Source organism: Desmodus rotundus, chromosome 13, assembly GCF_022682495.2.
Source record: "Desmodus rotundus isolate HL8 chromosome 13, HLdesRot8A.1, whole genome shotgun sequence".
In the NCBI taxonomy this organism is placed as follows: domain Eukaryota; kingdom Metazoa; phylum Chordata; class Mammalia; order Chiroptera; family Phyllostomidae; genus Desmodus; species Desmodus rotundus.
In genome coordinates, this window is record NC_071399.1 from 56,767,197 (window position 1) to 56,794,092 (window position 26,896).

A 26,896-nucleotide genomic window follows, 5' to 3' on the forward strand; every position below is an offset into this window, starting at 1 on the left:
ACTAATTTTATTTAACAGATGAAGAATGTAAGATTTGATATTGTTAAGTATTGTAAACCCAAATTAATCAGTGGCATAACCCAGATTCTGACACAAGTCAGTCTAGCTGCAAAGTCTACAAGTTCACTCCTCTGCAATGCCTCTTTTTACATACTAGAGGCTTAAGGAAAAACAGCTTGGTCTTAACCACAAGGAAATGCCCCTGAAGGCCTCAAGGAAATTCAGTGTAATGGGAAAGCCTGGTACTTTCCCATGATTCATCAGAAACTGGAGTTATTTTACTTCAGTGTAACTTCAACTGGGTAATATCATGGTAATGCATGGTAATGTACCCAGAGCTTAATGATTGACAGATTCTAGGAAAATAAAGCCCTTAGGATTTTACCTGGGGCTTGTTTGTAGCTTGATAAGTATTAAACAATTATTAATAAGAATTTGAAACATACTATATGAAAGCCTTTCTTATAAAAAAATAAATATAAAGAGTAGGCCAAATATTTCAAGCCAATTCAATACAATGTACAAATATGCATAAAATACACATGAAAACAGTAGAACTGTTACAGAGCAAGAGGGGGGGTGGTTCACGATAAATTATTACAGAAAGGATTCCGCCTTTCTGTCTCTGGAGGTTCCTTCCCCCCACGCCCACCTGCTAGGTTCGCAATGCCCGCCGCCAGAGGAAAGACGTCTCTCAATGCCAGAGACTGGTGAAAAGGAAAGGAATTGTTTATTTAAAAGTTACACAAACTTAGAATAATGACCTAATGTCTTCAATAAGATGCTAAAGTCCTCTAGAACACCCACAGATGCACAGTCCTTCCCTCTCCCTGTGCCCAGTCCAGTGTACCATGTCTCAGGAAAAGAAGTAGAAGTCCGTGGTTCAGGCTCCCGGCACCATCAGCTGTGTGGCTGCTGCGATCTCCAGTTAATCCAAAGTCATGTGGCACCTTCTCACGGCCCAGCAGCAAGAGTCCTTTCTCCCCTTTCTCTATGGCTGCAAAGTCTCTCCTGCTGCCTAAGCCGCGTGGCAAGAAGAAGCACTCCAAAACCTCGTGGTCCTCTTTACTCTCCTTCAGAACCGCGTGGTCCTTTTCCCCACTTCAGAACCACATGGACCTCTATCTATCTACTTGCTTCAGAGCCTCATGGTTCACTCCTTCCTTCAGAGCCGCATGGTCTCTTCTTTCTCCCCCAAAACCTTGTGGTCCTCCCTACTCTTTGAAGCCGCGTGGTCTCTCTTCTTATGGCTGCCGGGCCTAGGTTTAAATTCCAGTGCCCATCTTCCTTTGCAGCCCCATTTCTGACTCCTCCTACAGTCAGCTACACCTGCCAGCATCCCTGTATTCTTCCAGCTTTACTGGGCTGCCATAGTAAGTCTGGGCAGGTGTGGCCCCATGGCATGGAGCCAATCATCTCCACGCTCTCACGCAGGCCCTGTAACCAGAGGGAGTTACTTCCCAGTCCCATCCTGGGTGGAATTTGGTCCCATCCCCCTGGCTCAAAGCATGGCCACAGCTACTTAACACATCCATGAAACCAGTTAAAGGTTATAGATATGTTAAATGACTGTGCCAGGGGTTAGCTGCAAAGCTCTTGCTACCCAAAACAGCTCTGAATGGCCCTGTTCCATGTGTCCCATCCCCCTTGGCTCAGGCCTGTGGGGGTGAAGACATCCTACATACATCTTTCCAATATTTCCTGGACACCCCGAGTCCTGGACCCCATCACAAATCCCTTCTTGGGGCCCTCCTCTTGGCTGCACCCTGCTTCAGAACTGTTTTGGTGAAAATAAAGTCAAGGATCACAAAAATAAATTTTTCCCAAATTTAAATACTAATGCTTGTGATAGATGTGATGAGTTAAGAGGGCTAAAGAACTGTGGTAAACTTTGACTAAATCAGAATGACATGTCTTCAAAATAAATGCTAAATATATTATAATTTGGTTCCATGATAATTTTTTCCCAGAATTGTCAGTTTTACATAAAAAAAATAAAATGGACATCAAGATAGAAGTTACAAATTCTTGACACTTATACAAAGGTAAAATATGCACTATATTTGCTTTAAAAAAAAGTCAGTGAACCTTGGTGTTTATTGTTTATCATATATTTAAAGCATAATGAAGTTAGTTAATTTTAAATAATAGTTACAAATAATTCTTTTATAACTCCCCTAAACAGCTTATGCACATCTTTTCCTTTGTCTTAACTTAAGATGAGGGGCTTTGCTTTGTTTCTAAGATAATAAATACAATTTAAAATCGAAAACAAAACTCAAAATGTAAAACGGTAGGCAACATACACATAATACTTTAATAAATTACATGTTTTACATTTTCTTATGTCCTGAGTTAATTTACATTAATTGATACAGTTTTGAAATTGCAACTAAAATATTAATATTATATTAGATGATTTTTCAAGTAAGTTCTGCAAAAATTTTACATATAAAACAAGATCTATGTAATTTTGAGATTTTACCTTAATTTTTTCTGGTCTAAAAACTTTATTTGCAATATTTCTCTCACTTTTCAGGAAAGAAAATACAAGTATTACAGTATGAACCAGGCTTTAAAATCATAAAGGGTCCTATTGCTTATAACTACGATCAATTCGCATTATTTGTGGTAGAAGTACCTACACGAAATGCAGAATGTTGATACCTTTATGAGATGAAATTTAGGAGTTCAGTAAGAAATGTTTCAGTCCCAGAAAATGAGATCGGTGTCTAATACACATAGAGACCAGTTTATAACAGGCTGCAATTACCCTGGGATTTTTATTGGCTCTCCAACAAATGGCTGCATTTTCTTTGAAGATTAGGATGTTGTCATTCAATGTAGTGGAGGAATTTCTCTTTGGTGAAATGGGTTTAAAACAAAGCAGTAAAATATTGTTTTTTAAATATTTGTGTGTCTTCTTTTCTTCTTTTTCTTTAAGGAAAAAGTCACTTCATTACCAGAAGGAAAGCCGGGGGAGGTTGGGGGAAGGAGAATAGGGTAAAGGAAGGGTAAATGGTGATGGAAGGAAACTTGACTTGGGGTGATGAACACACAATATTATATACAGATAATGTATTATAAAATTGTAACTTTGAAACCTATATAATTTTATTAACCAATTTTGCCCCAATAAATTCGACTTAAACGAATTTAAAAAAGAAGTAAAAGTCCTCTCAGATTTTCTCACTTGTTTACAGTGGGCTAAGATCTGGTTATAACCCATAAGTATTTTAGTTACATTTTAACTCATTTTAGTTAAGTTTTAGTTGAGGGGCCAGGTAACAGCTGAAGCAGCACTCAATGTTGGTGTTGTTTTCCCCAATCATTCCTAAATTAATTACTTAAAATAGTCTGGACTATCACAGAAATTCTCTTATAGTCAAGAAGAAGTAGGAAATTGAGTCAGTAATGTGGCCACATTCCCCAATTCTTTTTTTTTTTAAGTTCAGATTTTTATTGCCCATGTTACAAAAGAGGTTTAGTCAAATAGTCCAAAGCCCATGCCATCATTCAGACTCCTCAGATTCTTCTTTCTTTGCTTCCACTTTCTTTTCCTCAGTTGTGGCAGCAGCAGTTGAGGGAGCAGGACCTCCTGCTGGTGCCGCACTAGGTGCTGGGGCAGGTCCACCAGCCCCTACATTGCAGATGAGGCTCCCAATGTTGACATTGTCCAGAGCCTTTGCAAACAAGCCTGGCCAGAAAGGTTCAACATTTACACCAGCTGCTTTAATGAGGGCATTGATCTTATCTTCCGTCACCGTCACCTCACGTCGGGCAGGGTAAGGGCCGAGTAGATGCCGGCGAGCTCCGAGAGGGAGGCCTTGGTGTAGGCGAAGGCTGGGCGAGCGCTGCCGGGAGTGGTGCTAGTCGCTGCAGGAAGTGAGGGCCTCACCCCAACGCGGCCTTAGCTTCCTCGGAAGGACCGAACACTTTAGTGGCAGCTGGGGAAAGGGGTCCCCAAATCTTTTTTTAAAGACAAGTTTATATATACTGTTAACCTGAATATTGGATCAGCTCTAGTAAAACAAATTTTAATTTGTAAATTGACTTAGTTCTCTATGTAAGTGTACATATGCATGTTCGAATTCTTAATTTTAGTTTAATGAGACTTTTATCATCATTCTGTCGGGCATGGCATTACAGAGACTTCCTTACCTTTCCCTTTACATTTTGTAATTATTAAAGACAAAAATTTATATTTGTTGTTACAAAGATACCATAGCTTTATTATTTTAGATAACTCTATGAACTCCTTGGACAACAGTTCAGTCTTTATATTTTATATGGAAAATAAAGATATGATCTTGTTCTCAAATTTCAATGGAAATTTCTTACCCTTCAATGGTTTTCTTCATCTGACTCTGCTGTTCTTGTGTCTGTTATGCTTTGCCCTTATATTTAGGTTTATTTAATCTGTTATCTCAAACAAGTCCTGTTCACAAGAGTCCCTTTTTATTTTATTTTCTCCTAAATTTGTATAGTTTCAAGGGTGTATCATACTAGAAATTTTCTTTATTTCTTCCCAATATGCAATGTTTTGTTTTGGTTTTTTTGGTAAGTAAATTAGTAGTGGTTAATCCTGTCTGGAAAATTCATTGTTTACCCTACATATAAATATAGTGGAGATTGATGCTTTTAAATAAATGTATTTGTTCATCAATGATATTAATTAGCATCTATTATGTGCCAAATGTTCATCAAAAGTGTGGGAAAAGCATACTATAAACAAATAAACATGTATTTTGAAAATTACATAATATTTAAAAATTGGATTTCTGGATATACCTATATAATATACTTCTTACATTCTTACTACAACTTCTTTTATCTCTTCATATAACAAAAATTTCTAATGTCATTTTTTCACAGGAAGATGAGAAAGATAATCTACTCCTTTCAATAAGATTGTTTGATATTTTTAAATTATTGGTAATTTTGAAAAGTGTCTTTAGTTTTACAACTTATTATAAAAACTAAATGCCTTATTTATACTCTTATATGACATGAGATAAAAGATGTTTGCAAACATTTTCTGTGAAGAGCTAGATAGCAAATATTTTAAAGTTTGTAGTTCATATGGTCTCTACTGCATCTACTAAATTCTGCCCCTGTGATGCAAACGGGGCCATAGACAGTACTTAAATTAGCAAATATGGCTGTGTTCTGTTAAAATTTATTGATAAAATCAGGCGAGTACCCAAATTTTCCCTGGGGCCATGTTTTGCTAACCGCTGATATATATTCATCAGTAATCTATTTTAAAAAAACATATACATTGATTGCCTAGTGAACAAAACCATTAAGCTATTTATATAAATTAAAGCATGTGTGTATGTATATATATACATATATATTTTTATTATTTTTATTTTTTGCTAACTGTTTTGCTGAGTTTCCAGGCTGTTCTTTGTTCTTGGTGCAATGGTTTATAAGAAAGGCCTGAATTTCAACCATCTAGATTTAAATCCCAGAACCATAACTTAGTCAAAAATATGACCGCAGGCTTGTATTCATTTACTTTAAGCTGTGATTCTCTTCATCTGTCCACTGATGAGAATAAAAATATGTGTCACATTGCATTTTTTAAGAGATAATTCATGTAAGCAGTGAAAAGTGATCCATTAGGAGTTTGGGAAATAGTAAGCACTCTATTATCTAACATTAAGTACTATCTTTGTAGAGTTATTAGCTTCTCTAGCTTCCTTAGGGAATAATGACCATAATATATTAGAGGTCATAAGAGTGTGGAGATATTGTAAAGTATGATAAATTTTTTCTGCAAAATCTTGCTGAATTGAGGCTGACATTTTTTTCTTTCTTCATTTTTTTACATGTGACTTAAAAAATGAAGAAAGTCTTGCAAGGAAATTCTCCAAACTATCAAGTTCTAAACAATTATTTCATATTCTAAAAGAGCAAAATGTTAGTGTATTTTTTCTCATAAATTCTATTGTTTTTTTTCTATCTAATCTTTGTTAAAAACATGTTTGCATAAAAAGAGAATGGTAAAGGCCACATTATTGAAGTCTAATTTTATAAAAACAGGTGATTGCATGGAATTAAAATCCCTAGTGATCATGAATTACAGATAAAAGCTAAGAAATAAATGTGTATTTTAATAATCTCTAAATTTTCAGTGAACAGGTTGAATGATTTAATATACATGGGGATGTGAGGAATTTTAGATTATCTTTATTTTTTAAATTATCTTATTTCAGTTAACAATCATACCAGTAGAATACATAAAACAGTAATCAAAATATCATTGCCACTCATACCATTCAATACTATATAATGAAAAGTGTTTAAAAGCAATATGTGTGCAAATTGTTAGTGCTTTTCCTTATGATGAAAATAAAACAAAAACCTGATATTGTACCCTGTTAATAAAGTGAGCCTCAACAGAAGATCAATACAAGGGATGGGTATCAGTGCTGAAGTATTCATTAACAGCTCTTCTAGGTCCTATGATAGTTGAAGAGGAGCAAATTGTATCTTAATGAGGGTTACAAGTCAGTAATGACAGTGAAATACCGAGCATAACATAAAGAGTTTCAAAGTCATTTTTGTCATGGAATTCAATCACTATAATTTTATAGGATTGATGGGTTCTTAGAGTCTAACAAATCTTGTCTAATGTCCAATATGTCAGCATGTAACAAGGTAAAAACTGATTATAATAATTTAATTGTTTTAAAATTTGATTTGGCAGTAAAGTTTCTGCAATGCACAACTCCAGGGAACATCTGCACACTATATAAATGCATCCACTTAAAACTGGGGGAGAAACTTTGAAAGATTTTAATATAGTCTCCTCACTTATCTAATGGTGTCCCTTCAAGCTGTGCAAAATAGAAGCCCTGGTTGACAGCAAGATTAAAAAACTTCAATAAAATATTCCTTATATATGATACAAATACAATTTTATAAAAACCAAGTGCAGAGATGATAGGGCAAATTTACAAACATCAGAAGTAACATTTTTTTGTTTATTTGTTTGTTTGTTTTTTCATCTGGTTGTTTTGCCCTCTCAACACATAGCACTGAATATGGTCTAAGGTGGCTGTTCGGGCTTCAAACATCTCTTGACTACATTCTAGCAAGAAAGAAGAAACATCTGGAGAAGAATCTTATGTTGCCCGTCTTTGTAAAACTTTCTAGATATTGCATGCAGCACTTCTATTTAAATCCTACGGCAAAATCTTAATGAATCACAAGGTCAAAATAAGATGTGAAGGAAAGTGAGAAATGTCATATTCTGGGTGACCATGCAGAATGTGCCCATGTAAATATCAGGGATTCTAACACTGAGGAAGAAAGAAAACAAATGCAGAGTGCAATTAGCACTGTTTGTGACAGTTACCATAACTCATATATTCAAGTTTAATAAAGATAATTGACTGAATTACAATGTAAAAAACTGAGGACTGAAGACTGAGACACTTCCATAATGACTTATTCAATGATCAGAAAATATTTTAATGCAAAAATTTAAAAAATATTAAAGTTTAGAAAATCAATAGCCAAAATATATACTTCCTTTACTCTTAAAAAGTAGGTTTAAAATTTTTCAATATATTAACATTATTAAATTACAACAACTTATCAAATAGTAGATTTTGAAGAGGGGCTGGGGAAGTAGGGAAAGGTTAGTAAGGTGGTACAAACTTTCAGTTGTAAGATGAGTAAGGTCTAGGAACCTAAGGTGTAATGTAGTGACTACGGTTGGTAACCCTACTTAAATTTAAAATTTGCTAAGAGAGAACTTAAATATCCTCACCCCCCCCAAATGAGTTAGAAAGGTAAATATGTGAGATAATGGATGTATTAATTAACTTAATAGGGAAAATCCTTTCACATTGTATACATATATCAAAACATCATGTTGTATACTTTAACTATATTTAACTATCAATTATCCCTTAATAAACTTAAACAAAATATATTAGATTGTCGAAACTATGATGTGACATATACAATTGTGTAAGGTATATTAGCCTTCAACACATAATTCCCAAACTTAGTTGCTTATTGACACTATTTGAAAACACTGATATTGACTCCCACCACGACATTATGATTGAATTGATATGCAATGTGACCTGGGCATCATTCTTTTTTCTTAGATCCCCAGTTGATTATGATGTTTCTAAAATTTTTGAAATAATAATTTTAAATTGAAGAAAACACACTCAAGCAGATTATATAAAAACAAGGGGATTCATTAGTTAATATCACTGAAAATTCTTAGGATTCTTTAGATAGATATATTATTAGTTATAATATAGTACTTCATTCAAGTTTCTGGATTCATTTTACTACATTATCTTCGTGGGTCTCGTGATGGGATTGTACTTGAAGACAGAGTCTTTAATGAGGTAAGTAGTGAAAATAAGTTCAACAGGGTGGGCTCTACCCATAATGAATGTCATCTGTATAAGAGGAGGAAATTCAGATTCAGGTACATAAAGAGGAAAGATCGTGTGAAGACATGGGGAGAACATAGCCATATGTAAACCAAGCCTCAGAATAAACTCTGACAAAACTCTTATCTTAGACTTCTATTCTGCAGAACTACGAGAAAGTACATTTCTGTTGTTTAAGCCATCTAGTCAGTTTGTTATGGCAGTTCTGGCAAACTAATACAGCTACATATTGCCCTAATTTTTAGTCAGGTGGCAAAATGACTATATTTTTAGGCCTATGTCCAAACATAACAAGATCACCTGGAAAACAGATTGTGTTTTTGGTGGCTTTCTCCTAAGGGAATCCGCTCAACACAAAGGCCTCTGGAAAACTTCCTTTCAAATCTTACTAACTGCATCAGTGCCACATCCCGTGTTCACTGGGATAACAAAATACCACTAAAGTCCAATGGTTTAAAGTGGATATAAACTATGGAGATTATTTCATTCTCATTTAACAAGCTCACTGAGAACGTGTCAAGCTGGAAAATCTCTCTCCTCCACATGATATATTGAGAATCCAAAGAGAAAAACATGTTTGCTACCTTTAACATGTGACTTTAAGATTTCCCTAACTACACTGTTTCCAACATTTCAACATGTAGCATGGAGGAAAAGAGAAAGAATTAACCATCAGAAAAATCCTTTAAGTGTGAGAGGTAGAATTTCACCCACCATTTTGGCTTATGTATCACTAGAAAAAGTTTAATCAAATGCACACAACTATAAGAGAAGCCTAGAATTGTAGTTCAGTTATGTGCTCCCCCCAAATAAACAAATAATGGACTTTGTTTGACAGATAGCGGTCTCTACAGTCTCACCTCTTCAAGAACAATCTCAAATGCACCTCTGGCCTGTATGCATTAGGTCCGCATTCTAGGATGTGTCATGTACAATGGAAACGAAATTACTCTTAGATGAATGAAGGCAACCCATGAGACCACAGGAAGTCCATGCACAGTGAAGCATACAGGCTATTTTAGGGCAGGCTGGACACTTCAAAGAAAACTGGAAAAAAATTAAGAAGACTAAAAGGTGGCATGCAGAACAAATAAGAGTCCCTACTAGAGAATGATTTAAAAATAGGAATGGCAAAAATTATATTCACTACCCATCCTTGCCTAATATCTAAGGATAAATAGATTCGAATACTATACAAAATTGCCAAGTTTCAGTATAATTGCCTTGCCAGTTCTTTGCAAGAGATAGAGGCCAGGAAATTTTGGATGCTCTCTGTAATAACAAATGAATCCTTTAACTTTAATAACTAGTTTTATTTGTTGAAAACAACTCGATCCAAACTCTTAAGGAAAAAAATATATTTTACTATATATGCTCATCCTCTTTAAAATCAGCTCTCCTATCTCTTCTCGTACATGTACCTATTTTTACTCATTATGCATTTTTCTTTCCTTTATAGTAGTAACTGCTGTATAGAGTAACTCAATTCTTTTAAAAAATATATTGTATTCATTATGCAGTTCCAGTTGTCCCAAATTTTCCCTCTATGACCCCTCCACAATTACTTGTCATGTGTTTCTCTTACTAGAATATTAATATTATGAGTGTAAAAACATTGTTTGCTTTGTACATTGCTCTGTCTTTAACAGTTGGGATATTTCTAAATTGTTATGAATTCTCAATAAATATTTGTTGAATAAATGAATTAATAGATGAATAAATTAAACAACAGTAAATTGAATATAAAATTGACAGAGCACTGGAAATAATGAGTAGATAGATTGATAGGGAGAAAAAAGAAAAAAGAAAAAATATGAAGGAAGAAAAGGAGAAAGAAAGAAAAAGGAAGAAAGAAAGGGGAAAAAGAAAGAGAAAAGGAAGAAAAAGAAAGGAAGGAAGGAAGGAAGGAAGGAAGGAAGGAAGGAAGGAAGGAAGGAAGGAAGGAAGGGAAGGAAGGAAGGAAGGAAGGAAGGAAGGAAATAGAAGGAAAGAATGAAGGGAGGAAGGAAAGAGGGAAGGAAGGAGGAAGGTAGGCAGGATGGAGAAAAGTAGGAAGGAAATAAGGAAAGAAACACCCCCAAATTAATTTTAGGTTAAAGGATGTTGTAGGGAAGAACTTGAAATCTTAAACCTAAAAATGGGTGCAGGTGTACTGGAACAATACATTCCAGGTTATGGCAAATCAAAATATAATCTCTATCCTTAAAGTAGTACATGAGAAAAGTATATTATAGAAAATAATAGAACCTTACACCACCTGGACTCTCTTAGGTATTAGTAAAGTATAATATACTGTTATGACCAATAGAATGTTGTTTAAAAAGAAGTAACAAATAGATCCTGATGATTGAGGCAGCATCATTCACTTAATCTTATGAGATATAAGAGAATAAAATTTGGTCTGCAAAGATAGGGTATTTCTCCAATAATATTAAAATGTGTTTGGCATAGAGTATATAGGTAAATATTATAGCATGTATTTGTTTTATTATAATTATTACTTTTAAAATCATAATTAATGTATTAGTTTTCTATTTCTTCTTTTAAAAATTACCATCAATTTAGTGAATCAAAACAACATAAATGCATTATCTTATATTAATTTTTTAATTTAATCTTTTTTGTATTTTTTCCATTACCATTTAGTCCCCTTATACTCCCTCCCCCCAGCAATCACCACACAGTTGTCCATGTTCACGAGTCCTTTATCCTTTTTGCTCAGTCCCTCCACCCCCTAACTTCCCAATCCCACTAGCTGTCTTCTGATCTCCAGCTATCAGCCTGTCTCTGTTCGGCTTGTTAGTTCACTTTGTTCATTAGATTCCATATAGGAGTGAAATCATATGCTATTTGTCTTTCTCTGATTGGATCATTTCACTATAGAACTAATTCCTTGGCTTGTGTCTTCTTCCAATTTTAAAGCCTCATTGGTATGTTAAATTCTTCCCGCCTGCACTTCTGCCTCCCTCTTACATATTTAAGACCCTTATGATTACATTAATCTCACATGGATAATTCAGATTAATTACCCTCTCTTAAGATCTGGGCCATATCAGGTAAGAAACCTGGATTTTATCTGAAAACTTAATTTTACCTTCCATGTAAGGTAACATATTCCCAGGTTGCAGGGATTAGAACATAGACATCATTGGAGAGGGGTATTATTCAGTTTATTATTGTCATATAAAATATTTCTCAATTTTCACATTCAAAATTTTTAATAGCCTTTATTCTAATGCATTGCTAAATTATTAAGTGTCTACTTAATTAAGGAAGAACCTGACTATTGAAATAGGTGGTAGAGATAAAACCACCTGGCATTGGTCTAGCCCACAATTTCATCGTGGTTGTTAAGCCTATCTTACTAACCGAGGATAGGAGGGCTGGGCAGAGTTGTCCTGGTCCAATAAAAACGTGTCCTACCCTGTCCCTAAGCCTTGTCAGATTTAGACTGCAATATAGTTTAGATTATTATTTAAAAAAATGAATAAAGACAAAGCATTTCAATTGTGCTCATTCTTCCTATGTAGAATAACCATTTCCAAATTAATCACTTAAAGTAAGTCTATTTGTCTGGGTTCTTCAGTAAAACAGAACAAATAGCAGGGAGAGGTAGGGACATGTGGTTAAGGAATTGGTTTAAGTGATTGTGGATGATGGCAAGTCTGAAATTACCAGGGTAGGCTGGCAAGAGTTGATGTTACTGTGTTGAATTTAAAGCCATTCTGGAGGCAGAGTTTCTTTTTTATTCAAGAAACCATGGTCTTTTCTCTTAAATGCATAAACTAGTTAGATGAGGGTCACACACATTATGGAGCATAAACTACTTTTCTCAAAGTTTCCTAATATAAATGTTAATCATATCTAAAACAAAACAAAACAAAACAACAACAATAAAAAGACACTTCACAGAACACCTAAACTGATGTTTGACCAAACTCTGGATACTGTTGCCCAGCCTAGTGGATACATAATATTAAACATCACCGTAAGGTATATTGAGGAGAAAGAAAAGATGAGTATGCTCATCATAGCACCAAATGATGAAGACCACAGAAGTAGATGAAAATGCCCTCATCGTATAAAGAATATTTAAAGTATAAAATCTCTGTTATTAAATTTTTTAAATTCATAAATGGATAGCAGATTGGAGATAAATAGTGCTTACCCAAAATCCATCATCTAACTCATTCCCGTCACCTAACAGATAATTAAGTGCCTACCATAAGTAGGTATGTTCATGTAAATCACTAATGATGAAACCTGCGGGCAACCAAGTCCGGGGCTTGTGCCGTCTATCACAGTGCTGCCATAAAGAAGAAAAAGAGGTTAGACTAAAGTTGCACCTTTATCAATATCAAAGGCCAGCAATCTGAGAAGGTGGCAGGTAAAACCCCTAACATTCACCTTAACTTGAGCTTTCAGAAGCAAGTTTTTATATGAGGGGTGACTCAAAAAAACTGGAATTATCACTGGAAGGTGGCCCCTTATAGTGCAGGCTTCCCCAGCTAGGTGAGGGTTCTCAGAACCAACCCTAGTTCCCATCGGTATCAGTGTACAAGCAAGCGCTGTTGTGAGAGGCTGCTTTTGGCTTCAGTAAATTTTTTTTGAAGACTCCATGTGTTTGCCTATTTCACGATGGGTCATTTACCAGTGCACTTGCCTACACTGGGCTGAGTATTCAGCAGTTTTTGAGCAAAAATGGCATGACCCCAATGCCCCACCTTCTTTATTCACCCAATCTTTCCCTGAGAGACATTTTTTATATCTCTGGATGAAGCAAGTCCTCAAAGGGAAACATTTTGTTGATGTGGAAGAGATTAAACAAAAACAAGGCAAAAGCACTAAATGACATCAAAATTGATGAGTTCAAAAACTGTTTTGGGTAGTGGAAAAAAAAATCTCAGTAGATATATCACATCAAATGGAGAGTACTTTGAAGGTGACTAAAGTTTAAACATGTAAGAGTAAATACACAGTTTTTATTCCATTTGTGTGTATGTGTGTTTCCCCTCAGAGGGGAAATGGGGGAAATTTCCCCTCGTAGTGGGGATTTCTAGGGGGAGCACAGACTTGCTGTTTCTCTTGAGAGGGGGAGCTGAAAAGGAATTTGTGCAGCTTCTTCCCAAGCTCCCCAAGTTCACACTCCCTTTGTTCTGGTATTTTCTCTCCATTTGTGTTAGCATTCCCCTCTTCCCCAGACACCAGTGGTTTATGGCCAAGAAGGTTATGTATTCTCCGGTTAGGGAGGAGAGGTATACACCATTTGCTCTCAAGTGTCTTTGGTTAGGGGAGATAAGGTCTTGCAGTTCATCAGCTGGTTGTAAATTTCTCAGACTGGCCTTGTTTAACTTTCTTGTCTCAGTTTCCCCATTCCACTTGCCACGGAATATTCCCAGCTTTTTCCTATCCTGTCTCAGTGAGACAAAATGTCTGCTTGCATAGAGCTTACCTTCTAGTGGTGCAGTGAGACAGTTCACTCCCTGTTGCATCCCTCCTGTGACAGAACCACTGGATTCTACTGCTCTGGGTTCTAGTGCCCACCACCAACAAAAACCATGACTCCCAATGCCAGAGTCTTATGAAAAAGAAAGGAACTACTATTCAAATGTAATACAAGTTTAGAATAATGGCAGAATTCTACCATTAAACACCACTCCCTTTAGAAACAAACAGAACAAAACAACAACAAAAAACCCCATAATTACACAATCTTGCCTCCCCTTACTAAACCAGGCCACTCAGATGTACCATGTCTCAGGAAAAGAAATAGAAGTCTATAGCCTAGCTGGGCAGATTCCCATCTGTATTCTGGCTTCTTCCAGTCATCTGTGCTGGGCTAGCTAGGCTCCTGCTCTTAATTCAAATCCACATTCTCATGGTAGGCTGGGGAGGATCTTTCTGCATCCTTTCAAACCACATGGCCAAGACCCCTGTATGACAGAGAGAGAGAGAGAGAGAGAGAGAGAGAGAGAGAGAGAGAGAGAGAGAGATTGAGAGATAGAGATAGAGATGAGAGAGAGAGAGAGAGAGATTGTGAGCACCTCTCATGACTCTCTTCTCCTTCCAAGTCACATGGTCCAGAGCTGAAGCATGGCTGCTACATCCTGCTGCTTTCTTAAACCATGTGGCTTAACTCTAGGACAGCTGAGAGAGAGAGAGAGCATGCCAGAGAGAGACAGAGAGACAGAGAGACAGAGAGACAGAGAAACAGAGTCTGGCTGCTGCCACACCTGGGTTTAAATTCTGTTGCACACATTCTTCTATAACCTAATTTTGGACTCCATCCACACTTATTTACACCTGCTAGCACTCTGGTTTCTTCTGCTTTTCTCAGCTGCCATTGTTAGTCTGGGCAAATGTGGCCCTGTGACAGAGCTAACCACCTTTCTGCTCTCTCCCAGGTGCAGCCCCTCCAGCTACATGGCATCATCACAGGTTAGAGTCCTGCCCATCTCCCTGGATCCAAGCAGGCGCAGCCATTTAACGTTACTAAAACGCTGGCCAAGTTCTTCAGATATGCAAAGCAACTCTCAATGTCCGTGTTCTGCTTCCTCCAGCCCCCAAACCATAGCTATGGGAGTTTTCTGTTTTTTGGGGGGGACCCGCTATAATCCTAGCAAACCTTCAGGGTTCAAACATATTCAGGTTTACTTCAGCACTTCCTCTCAGTCACACTCTGGGTTATTACTTTACCAGGATCTAAATCTTCACACTTTAATGACAGCTAAAGCAATTAACATCTCCTAAAGGGTATCTAAATGCAAACAGCTTATGCAAAGCAATATCCCTGAAGGAGACTTTAAGCACCTAACCCCTAAGGGACAACTTATGCAAACAAGTATCAATTGAAGTAGTTTACCCTTAATAAATATTTATTCAAACCAAAGCCCTCAAGCAAATTCTAAAGTCTAACTACCACCCTCCACACTCACAAACACACAAACTCACACAGATTTATACACACGGATATGGATATCTTAAATTCTCTTTACTAATTTTTCATCCTGTACTCTCTTCAGATAGAATGGAGTACAGGATGAAAAGTTAGTAGAAGCTCAGATATATCTTGAACTACTGGCCTATTAAAAACATGCATGACAAGGTATGTCATCAAATATCTTTTTATGTGGCTAAATGCAGATTTTTAAGCCAACACAAATATACGTTTTTTTTCACCTTGATACATGGCAATACACACCACATAGGGCATTCTTGCTACTCCTTTTTCTAAGTATATATTTTCAAAGCATATATTTTTCTTAATCAGTGAGTACACTCAGCTTGTGAGTACTTTAATTCAATGGAAATGTGGATAAAACCTAGATAATAGCATTAACTCACTGAAATTGTTTTACAAAATTTAACATACAAATATGACCTTTACAACGTGATGTGATTATGCAGGTAGTTAGGAATTATAATCAGTTCTTGCCAACTATTCTTCAGTTACCTTTTTTTCAAAATGGAAATGCAAGAGCATTGAAGATAGACCCAAATTCAAAAGCAGGAATTAAGAAAGCTATGAATTAAAAATTACAAAGATCATGCTTCTGATTTGATATCTGAATATAGAACTGGAATAAATTCTGACAGTTTCAACATTTGATAGACAGGAAAATAATATCACAGGAAACAAAAACTGAACCTTAGAAATAATTAACTTGGTAATAAATATGTGAAAGACTAAATAACAACTGTATTATAACTGAGAAGTACAATTAAAAAAAAATCTTATGTAGATTATTCACAAAGCAGTTCATCAATCTGAAGGATAATAGTATTGGATTGTTATCTGTTGAATGATTAGCCATAAAACCTAGGTATTTTTATCTTTCATTTAAACTTTAAAAGCTACTAAATATTGTCCGCATTTTAGAGGAAAGCAGCTGAATTTCACAGATGTGAGGCTATATAATATAGTACAGGCAGAAACCAAGATTATTTTCTGAAGTCTGAACCTCACATAATGTCACATTTTATGGACTTACCGTTAGACATTCTCTTCACTATAGAGAACAGGACTTGGATTAATTAATAGATATGGATATCCTTTCACATATAGGGTCCTTGAGCACATGTAATAAAAATGGAATTGCTATTATTTTACTTTTAATTGTTTTGTCTGAGTATAAATTGAATATTATTCCCATCTTTTTAAGAATCGTTTTACTACCTGGGTTCCAGTTCTGTGCATGCTATTTTTTTAAGTTCTTAAGATTTTATTCATTCTATTTTTAGAGAGGGAAAGGAGGGAGAAAGAGAAGGAGAGATCATTAAAGTGTGGTTCCTCTCCTGAGCCCCCTACAGGGGACCTGGCCCACGATCCACGTATGTGCTCTGACTGGGAATTGAACCGGGGGCCCATGCATTCTCAGGCCAGCACTCAGTCCACTGAGCCACACCAGCCAGGTGTGCATTCCATTGTCACAGCAATTTCCACCTTTTCCAAAAACCTGTGGGACACAACTTTTTATAAAATGTTGACGCTCCATTCTCCTTTTATAACTATTTTTTCTGTGAATTCCATGACACAAAACCTGAAATATTTGATGCTAATGAGAAATAATTAGAAGGTCAAACTACTACTATAGCACAATACCTATTTCATTTTAGGAATATACTAATATTTTAAGAGAGAGATTAAAAAGGAAATACTTTTAATTTGGGGATTAAACTAGGAGAATGTGATCAAATCATAGAAACACAAGTACTTGTTTAACCTGTATACATAATATATTTACAGTTAAGTTATTATATTGACAATTTTTTATTTTTTACTGAGTATGGCTGCTGAGGGAAAGGGCAGGACTTAATAATAGTAAATTTCTAAAAGTGTTTAAAGTCATTCTTTGCTACAAAGACGGTCTTTAATTAATATATTAGTTTTTAAGTTAGTTTTCCCTAATTCTTGTCCCCTGACAGTTTAACATTATTCAAAATGCAGAGTTCAATAAAGTTGGTTCATAATAATAATAAATAATAAAATAAAATAATCACTAAATAAATAATAATACAATAATAAAATATGTGTTTTGCATACGCACAACTGTAAATCTACTTTTGCCCACCTATGTATATTCAATTCTCTACCTTAAGTGTAAGTACACATGTGTGCGTATATGCATACACAGGCATATGCATGTATATATGTACATGTATATTTTATATAAACCTCCATACATTGACAGTGATATATTACACACAAATATATGTGTATACATACATGTGCTTGTGTGTATAATAAGCATCTGTATATATATATATATATATATATGCACACACATATTAAAAAATAAACTTATAGGGGTAACGTTGGTTAATAAGATTATATATCTTTCTTTTTTTAATTTTTATTTTTATTCAATTACAGTTGTATGCCTTTTCTCCCCATCCCTCCCCCCCACCCCAGCTGTACCCACCTCCCTCCCCCACCTCCACCCTCCCCCTTGATTTTGTCCATGTGTCCTTTATAGTAAGTGAGGAGAGGGGATTACAGGAAGATTATATAGCTTTCAGGTGTACACGTTCTATGATATGGGATGTGTACATTGCATTGTGTGCCCACCACTGAAAGTCAAATCATATTCTGTCAACATACATTTGCCCCCACTTGCCTTTCACCAGCACAATGGCCTTTTCCCTCTGGTAACCACTGTGCTGTTATCTGTGTCGATGAGTTTCAGGTTCATGCCCCACATATGAGGGAAATCATACAGTTCTTAGCTTTTTATGACTGACTTATTTTGCTTAGAAAAATATTCTCCAGCTCTATCCACGTTGTCACAAATGGCAGTATTTCATCTTTTCTTATGGCTGAGTAGTATTCCACTGCTTATGTACTATATCTTCTTTGCCCAATCGTGTCTATAGGACACTTCAGTCATTTTCATGTCTTGGCCACCATGAATAATGCTGTAATGAACATAGGGGTGAATATATCTTTGTGACTAAATGTTCTCAAATTTTTCAGGTAGATACTCAGAAGAGGGGTTGCTGGGTTATGTGGTAACTCTAGTCTTAATTTTTTGAGGAACCTCCAGATGGCTTTCCATAGTGGCTATACCAGTTTACATTCCCACCAACAACGAACGAAGGTTCCTTTTTCTCCACAATGTCTCTAACACTTGTTATTACTTCTCTTGACAATAATAGCCATTCTAAAAATGTCAGGTGGTATCTCATCATAGTTGTGATTTGCATATCCCTGATAACTAATGAAGTTGAGCATCCTTTCATATATCTGTTGGTCATTTCTATGTCTTCTTGGGATAAGTGTCTGCTCAGGTCCTCCGCCCATTTTTAAACTGGATTGTTAAATGAATGGAACAATATAAAACCAAAAAAGCTTCTGTACAGCAAAAGAAAGTGCCAATGAGACAACAACAAAAAAACCAACCAACCAAATAGGAGAAGATATTTACAAATAACAGAACCAACCAGGGGTTAATATCCAAAATATATAAAGAACTCACCTCAGTTTCTTGACATGTAATATTGATTGTTGAATGTTGTTTTTAATCCAGCTGCTTCTGACTTATTGTTTAAAAATTCTAAAAAGTACTATTTAAGGGGAATGAAATAAAGTATGTGCCTCTTTTTACCAGTATTTCACATGTGTGAAAGATCTTTAATTCACAAATGCTATAATTTTAAGTGAGTTATATGCAGATGCTTTCCATGGTTGAAATAATGCAGAAATCTTGCAGCATTGTTAAATGATTTATTTTTGTCCTCTACTCTTTAACTCTGTTTCAATTCATTTCCAACTATATTTTCCTGGAGTTATTTACTTATTGATTTGGATGGAGTGTTCTGATGGCAGGGTGATATGTATCAGGAATGAGACTTTATATACTGTACCAGAATTTGGCACGATATTTTTCTTTTTTTGTATTACCAACAGAATATAAAGTTGGATTACAAGTAGACTCAGTGAAATTAAAATGTAACACTAGAGCTTTAGTCATCAACACAATGACATGTAAACCATCTCATTGCAGTAGTTTTTTTGTTTGTTTGTTTTATATACATTACAACACAGTTACTCTTCCCATGCTTTGGTGCTTCATGGAGCTTCTACTTTGAACATGTTATATATTTTTCCGTAACTCTCTGAATGTAATCAGTCCTATATTTCTGATAGTTTACCAAATTCTTTTTAATACCTCATTGATTAGAGATATTTTTCATTATTTCTATTTGTTTCATACAGTTCTCTGAATTTTCTATTTAAAGACTTAAGCTTTCAAGTTGCTGATGGAAATTTTTCAAGTTGCTGATGGAACCTTTAAGAATATAGCTGACAAAGAAGATGGAGGGATATTGGACTTCTAGGAAGACAGATATATTCATTAGAATGCTCAGAATGACCTCAAGCAACTAATTAGATCTCCTGTGGGGAATGTTATGCTCTTGAAACACTTTTGTATTCTTATTGTTTTAAACTCTTTTGAATAGAACTCTAACCCTCATTGTTAGAGCTAACTTGAAATATGTGTTCTCTATTTTTGAGAGTGTAGTTTGAGGAAATGGGAGATGGATAGGTCAGATTGGGAAGATTGAATATCATGGCTAAGGGTGAAATTTTAATTTATCCTAGTTTATCCTCATTTAATCAATTCATGCCTATTTGACAGACTAAAGCATTAACCTTTTGAAGGCTGAATGTGTCATTTTGTAATGTCAGCTAAATCATGTTGATTGCTAAGGTTTGCAGGATTTAAAAATGTGTTTACTCTTTATGCAACACTTGTCTTGCTCTCTACGATTGCTTGGATTATAAAGCAAATTATAGCCTTAAAACTTTTTCTGTTCTATTACTATATATGAATTTAAATTTGACCCTCTGTATTATTGTGTGACAATGAAAAGAGAACACAGTGAAGTGCTGGGCATGGGCAAAGAGGAAATTATACTCCCTGATGATTCCTTGGTTCCACTGGGAAGAAAGCTGGATCTGGTCTATACATAACAAGTATTCGGTTATCCAATCAGGTAAATTAACTTTGCTATGATACAAAATGTGGAATGAGGTCAGGATTCTTCCCACTATTGGATATCTATGCACGTAGAAAGAAATATCAGTAGTGTAAAATTAATCCCCCCCTTAGAAAATAACTTTGAGATTTCTAAGATGATATTCAAAGTCGGGATTTGGATAGTCAGGTCTGGAAGTGAAAGAAACATGGGTTGAGTAGAAAACAACAATGAACATAAAATTGTACAAGAAGAGAGTGCAGAATGTACAAAATTTAGAAAATGTAGGGCATTGTTCATCATAGAAAAAACTATTTAGAGGACTTTAAATTAAAATTTTCCAGATTCTGGCCAAGATGGAGGAAAAGGTAGATATGCTTCATTTCCTCACAGAACCAAAAGAAGGATAACAACCAATTTAAAAACAAAAAACAACCAGAACTGCTAGAAAAATGAACTGTATGGAATTGAGACCACCTAGGAGTTAAAAAAAACATACATCCAGACTGGTAGGAGGGGCAGAGACTCATGGCAAGGCAGAGGCTGGCAGACCAGGAGGTCCCACATTCTCATGCAGATAAGCCGGGAGGAACGAGTGGGGAGCAAGACAAACCACTCAACCCAGGGATCCAGCATGGGAAATTAAAGCCTCAAAATCTCTGGCTATAAAAACCTGTGTGTGGGGGGGGGCGGGTTATGGTGGTGGGAGAAACTCCCAGTCTCAAAGGAAAGTCTATTGGAGGAGCCCACAGGATCCTAGAAGTACACAAACCCACTCACATGGGAATCAGCCCCTGAAAGGTCACAATCCACTTGTAGGAAGTGAGAGAAGTGACTGAAAGCAGAAAAGAGCCAAGCAAGCAAGTGGCATTGTTCCCTCTCTAACCCCTGCCCCACATTCAGCAACAGTATTCAGCTTGTGTTGCCCCACCCTGGCAAATACTTAAGACTCCACCCCTTACAACCTAACAGGTGTGCCAAGACAAAGAAATATGGCCCAAATGAAAGAACAGATCAATACTGCAGAAAAAGAACTAAGTGACAAGGAGGTAGCCAACTTATTAGATGCAGAGTTCAAAACACTGGTAATCAGGCTGCTCACAGAAATGATTGAGTGTGGATGCAAAATAAAGGAAGAAGTGAAGGCTATACAAAGTGTTAAAGAAAACTAAACAAGGAACCAAGAATGAAAAAAAAAAAAAAGAAACTGGGACTCAAATAAAAACATTGGAACAGAAAGAAGACATAAACATTCAACTGGAACAGAATGGAGATGCAAGAATTAAAAAAAAATAAGGAGAGGCTTAGGAACCTCTGGGACAACTTTAAATGTTCCAATATCCAAATAATAGGAGTGCCAGAAGAAGAAGAGGAAGAGCAAGAAATTGAAAACTTATTTGAGCAAATAGTGAAGGAAACCTTTGACAGCCTGGTGAAAGTACAAGTCCAGGAAGTTCATAGAGTCCCAAAGAAGTTAGATTCAAGGAGAAACATACCAAGAGGCATCATAATTACACTACCAAAAATTACAGATAAAGAGAGAATCTTAAAAGCAGCAAAAGAAAAGAAGAGAGTTACCTACAAAGGAGTTCCCATGAGATTTATCACCTGATTTCTCAAAAGAAACCTGGCAGGCAAGAAGGGGCTAGAAAGCAGTATTCAGTCATGAAAAGTAAGGACCTACAACCTAGATTACTCTATCCAGCAAAACTATCATTTAGAATGGAAAGGCAGATGAAGCACTTCCCAGACAAGGTAAGCTAAAGGAGTTCATTATCACCAAACCCTTATTATGTGAAATGTTAAAGGGACTTATCTAAGAAAAAGATCAAAACTATGAGCAGTAAAATGACAGCAAACTCATAACTATCAATAATTTAACCCAAACAACAACAACAACAACAACAACAACAAAACTAATCAAGTGACTAGGACAGGAACAGAATCATGTAAATGGAGGTCACATGGAGGGCTATCATTGGGGAGGGAGAAGGGGGAGAATGGAGAAAAAATGTATAGGGAATAAGAAGCACAATTGGTAGGCATACAATAGATAAAAAGAGGTTAAGAATAGTATAGGAATTGGAGAGACCAAAGAACTTATATGTGCAACACATGGACGTGAACTAAGGGGCAGGGATGGTGGAAGGAGCAAGTATACAGGGTGGAGGGGGGTAAAGGGGAAGACAAAAATGGGACAACTGTAATAGCCTAATCAATAAAATATATTTCAAAACATTCAACTTTTCTGCTCTTACATACAGGGCTCAAAGATAAGGTATCCATAGACCATTATTTCACCTTACTCTACTAATAATAAGCATTAGCTTTTGAAGAATTGGGTACTATAGAAAAATGTTTAAACAATAATTTAAAACACTATTCAATATTAAATTATTGTACTACCACTAGATCTAAATTAAGAATTAAAGTAAAATGACAGAAAGCTCCAGGTATTATCAACATTCTGATCGACTATAAAAAGAGTACAAAATTTGCTGTTCTCTCTGGAAGATGAGCAATTTCATCTTATCCTTCTGTCCTCACTTTGTTTCACCCAAATAGCAGGAAAATACATGCTCTTAGGTGGCTCCCCTAGTCGGCTGGATTTTCTAGCATTATACATTATAAAAATAAAATGGACCAGAAACTTAAAGGTAGTGAAAAAGGCAACTAATATATGAATGAAGCAATTATGTTGTACACAATAGTCAATGACATACAAATGATTTTTGTTTGCATTTATTACTTATGCTATATTTGTATTAATTTACTCTATTAGAGATGTCCCCATTTCCCTCCTTTACCCACCTCCTCCCTCCTCACTCTCCCCACCCTTTCCTCCAGCCATCACCACACTGCTGTCTGTGTCTATGGGTTATGCATATATGTCCTTTGGCCAATCCCTTCACCTTCATTCATCCAGTTCCTCCCACACCTCTGGCAGCTGTCAGTCTGCATCATGTATCTATGCCTATGTCCCTATTTTGTCCATCATTTTATTTCGTTCATTAAATTCTACATATAAGTGAGATCATATGTTATTGGTCTTTCAACCTCTGGCTTATTTCACTTAGCATAATAATCTCCAGGTCCATCCATGCTGTTGCAAAATGTAAGACTTCCTTCTTATTTATGGCCATGTAGTATTCCACTGTGTAAATATACCACAGCTTTTTTATCCACTCATCTATTGATAGGCACTTGGGCTGTTTCCAGTTCTTGACTATTATAAATAATCCTACTATGGACAAAGGGATACATATATTCTTTTGAATGGTGTTTCAGGAATCCTAGAGAATATTCCCAGAATTGGAATTGCTGGGTCAAAAGGCAGTTCCATTTTCATTTTTTGAGCAAACTCCACACGGTTTTCCACAGAGGCTACACCAGTCTGAATTCCCGACCAACAGTGGCCTATGGTCCCCTTTCTTCACATCCTCACCAGCACTAGCTGTTTGCTGATTTATTGATGATAACCATTCTGACAAGTGTGAGATGGTATCTCATTGTGGTTTTAATTTGCATTTTTCTGATGATTAGAGTTGTTGAGCATCTTTTCTTTGTCTATGGGCCATCTATATGTCCTCTTTGGAGAAGTGTCTATTCATGTCCTTTGCCCTTTTTTAAATTGGATTATTTGTCTTTCTGGTGTTGAGTTGCATAATTTCTTTTTTTAAGATTTTATTTATTTATTTTTTAGAGAGAGGAAGGGAGGAAGAGAGAGAGGGAAAGAAACGTCAATGTGTGGTTTCCTCTCATGTGACCCCTACTTGGGACCTGGCCTGCAACCTAGGCATGTACCCTAGACTTGGAATCCAACTGGTGACCTTTTGATTCACAAGCCATCACTCAACCACTGAGCCACAACAGCCAGGCCATAATTTCTTAGTATATTTTGGAGATTAACCACTTATCAGATATATCTTTGGCAAATATGTTCTCTCATATATTAGGTTCCCTCTTCATTTCATTGATGGTTATTCTTTTGCTATGCAGAAGCTTTTTAATTTCATGTAGTCCCATTTGTTTATTTTTTACCTTTGTTTCCCTGATCTGAAGAGATATATCCACAGAAATATTGCTATGCAAGATGTCTAAGATTTTACTGCTTATATTTTCTTCTAGGATTTTATGATTGCATGATTTATATTTAAGTTTTTTATTCATTTGGAGTGTGTTCTTATGTATTTTGTAAGATGGTGGTGTAGTTTCATTTTTTTTTGCATGTATCTGTCCAATTTTCCCAACACCATTTATTGAAGAAACTATCCTACTCCATTGCATACTTTTGCAAACTTTGTTAAGTAGTAATTAACCAAAAAGATGTGGGTTTATTTCTGGGCCCTCTATTCTGTTCCATTGATTTGTATGCCTGTATTTATATTAGTATCAGGTTATTTTTATTATACTGACCTTGTATTATAATTTGATATTAGGTAGAGTGATCCTCCAACTTTGTACTTTTTTCTCAAGATTGCTGAGACCACCTGTGGTCTTTTTCTGTTCCATATAAACTTTTGGAATATCTGTATTAGGTCTGTGAAATATGACATTGGTATTTTAATGGGAATTGTGTTGAATCTATATTTTTCTTTGGGTAGTATGGACATTTAATGGTGTTAATTCTTCCAAACCATGAATATGGTATATGTTTCCACTTATTTGTGTCTTTCTCAGTTTCTTTTTTCAATGTCCTACTGTTTTCCAAGTACAGGTTTTTAACCTCCTGGTTAAATTTATTTCTAGGAACTTACTTTTTGTTGCAATATTAAATAAGATTTTTTTTTTTAGTTTCTTTTTTTGATAGTTCATCATCAGTGTGTACCAATGCAATTGATTTCTGAATATTGATTTTATATCCTGGTATTTTGCCAAATTCATTCATTAGGTCTAGTAGTCTAGTAGTTGTCTGGTGAATTCTTCAGGGTCTTCTATGTACAATATCATATCATCTGTGAATAATGACAGTTTTACTTCCTCCTTTCCAATTTGGATGCCTTTTATTTCTTTTTCTTGTATATTCACTGTGGCTAAGACTTCCAGTACTGTGTTGAATAAGCATGGTGTAAAAAGATATCCCTGTATTGTTCCTAATATTACAGGAAACACTTTTAATTGTTGCCCACTGAATGTGATGTTGGCTGTAGGTTTTTCATATATGGCCTTTTTATGTTGAGTAAGATTCCTCTATTCCTACTTTGCTGAAAGTTTTTTTTTTTTTTATCATAAATTGGTACTGGATTTCATCAAATGCTTTTTTGATTCTTTTAATATGATCATATGATTTCTGTCTTTCATTTTGTATTGATGTATAACATTTGTGGTTTTCCTAATATTGTACCAATATTTCATCCTGGGATAAATCCCAATTGATCATGGTGTATGATATTTTTCTGGATCTGGTTTGCTAATATTTTGTTGAGAATTTTAGCATCTATGTTCATTAGATACATTGGCCAATTATTTTCTTTTTTGTTGTTTCTTTATCTGGTTTTGGAATTATGATAACACTGGGCTCTTTAAAAAAGAACTTGGGAGTTTTTCCTCCTCTTGAATTTTTTGAAATAGTTTGGGAAAGATAGCTGTTAGGTCCTCTTTGAATATTTAATATAATTTGCAGGTGATGCCACCTGGTTCAAGGCTTTTATTTACTGAGAGTTTTTCAATTTCTGCCTCAATTTCATTATTTATAATCAGTCTATTCATATTTTCTGATTCTTCCTGATTCATTTTTGGAAGATTGTATGTTTCTAGGAATTTATCCATTTTGTCCACATTGTTTAATTCATTGGTTTGTAGTTGTTCAGACTATTGTAATTATAATCCTTTGTATTAACAGTTGTTACTTATTTTCATTTCTGTTTTTATTTATTCGGGTCCATTTTCTTAATTTCTTGATGAGTCTGATTAAAGGTATGTCAATCTTGTTTTTCTGTTCAAAGAATCAGCTCTTTGTTTCATTGATCTTTTGTATTGTTCTTTATAATTTATTATTACCACTCTGGTCTTTCTTATTTCCTTCCTTCTACTTCCTCCTGGGATATATTTCTTGTTGTTTTCTGGTTCTTTTAGGTATGGTGTTAATTTGTTTATTTGAGATTTTTCTTGTCTTATGAAGCAGGCCTGTACTGACATGAATTTCCTTCTCAGGACTGCTTTTACTGTGTCCAATAGATTTTGGTGTTTTTAGCGTTCATTTACATTTTCTTCAAGGTAATTTTTAAAAATTTCTTCCTTGATCTCATTGATAATCCATGCATTATTTAGTAAAATGCTGTTTAACCTCCAAGTATTTGAATGTTTTTTGAGTATTTTCTAATTGGAGTTGATTTTTAGATTCATGCCACTGTGATCTGAGATGATCCTTGATATGATTTTATTTTTTTAATTTCTTAAAATTATTTTCTGTTCTTACATGTGTTCTATCTTTGAGAATAGCCATGTGTACTTTAGAACATTGTATATTCTTCTGCTTTGAGATA

General features: G+C 35.4%; 1 pseudogene; it reads right to left on the reverse strand.

Annotated features, from left to right (window-relative positions):
- Positions 1-3,484: 3,484 nt before the first annotated feature.
- LOC112311065 (large ribosomal subunit protein P1 pseudogene) overlaps positions 3,485-26,896 on the reverse strand; it is a 36,642-nt pseudogene continuing 13,230 nt past the window's right edge.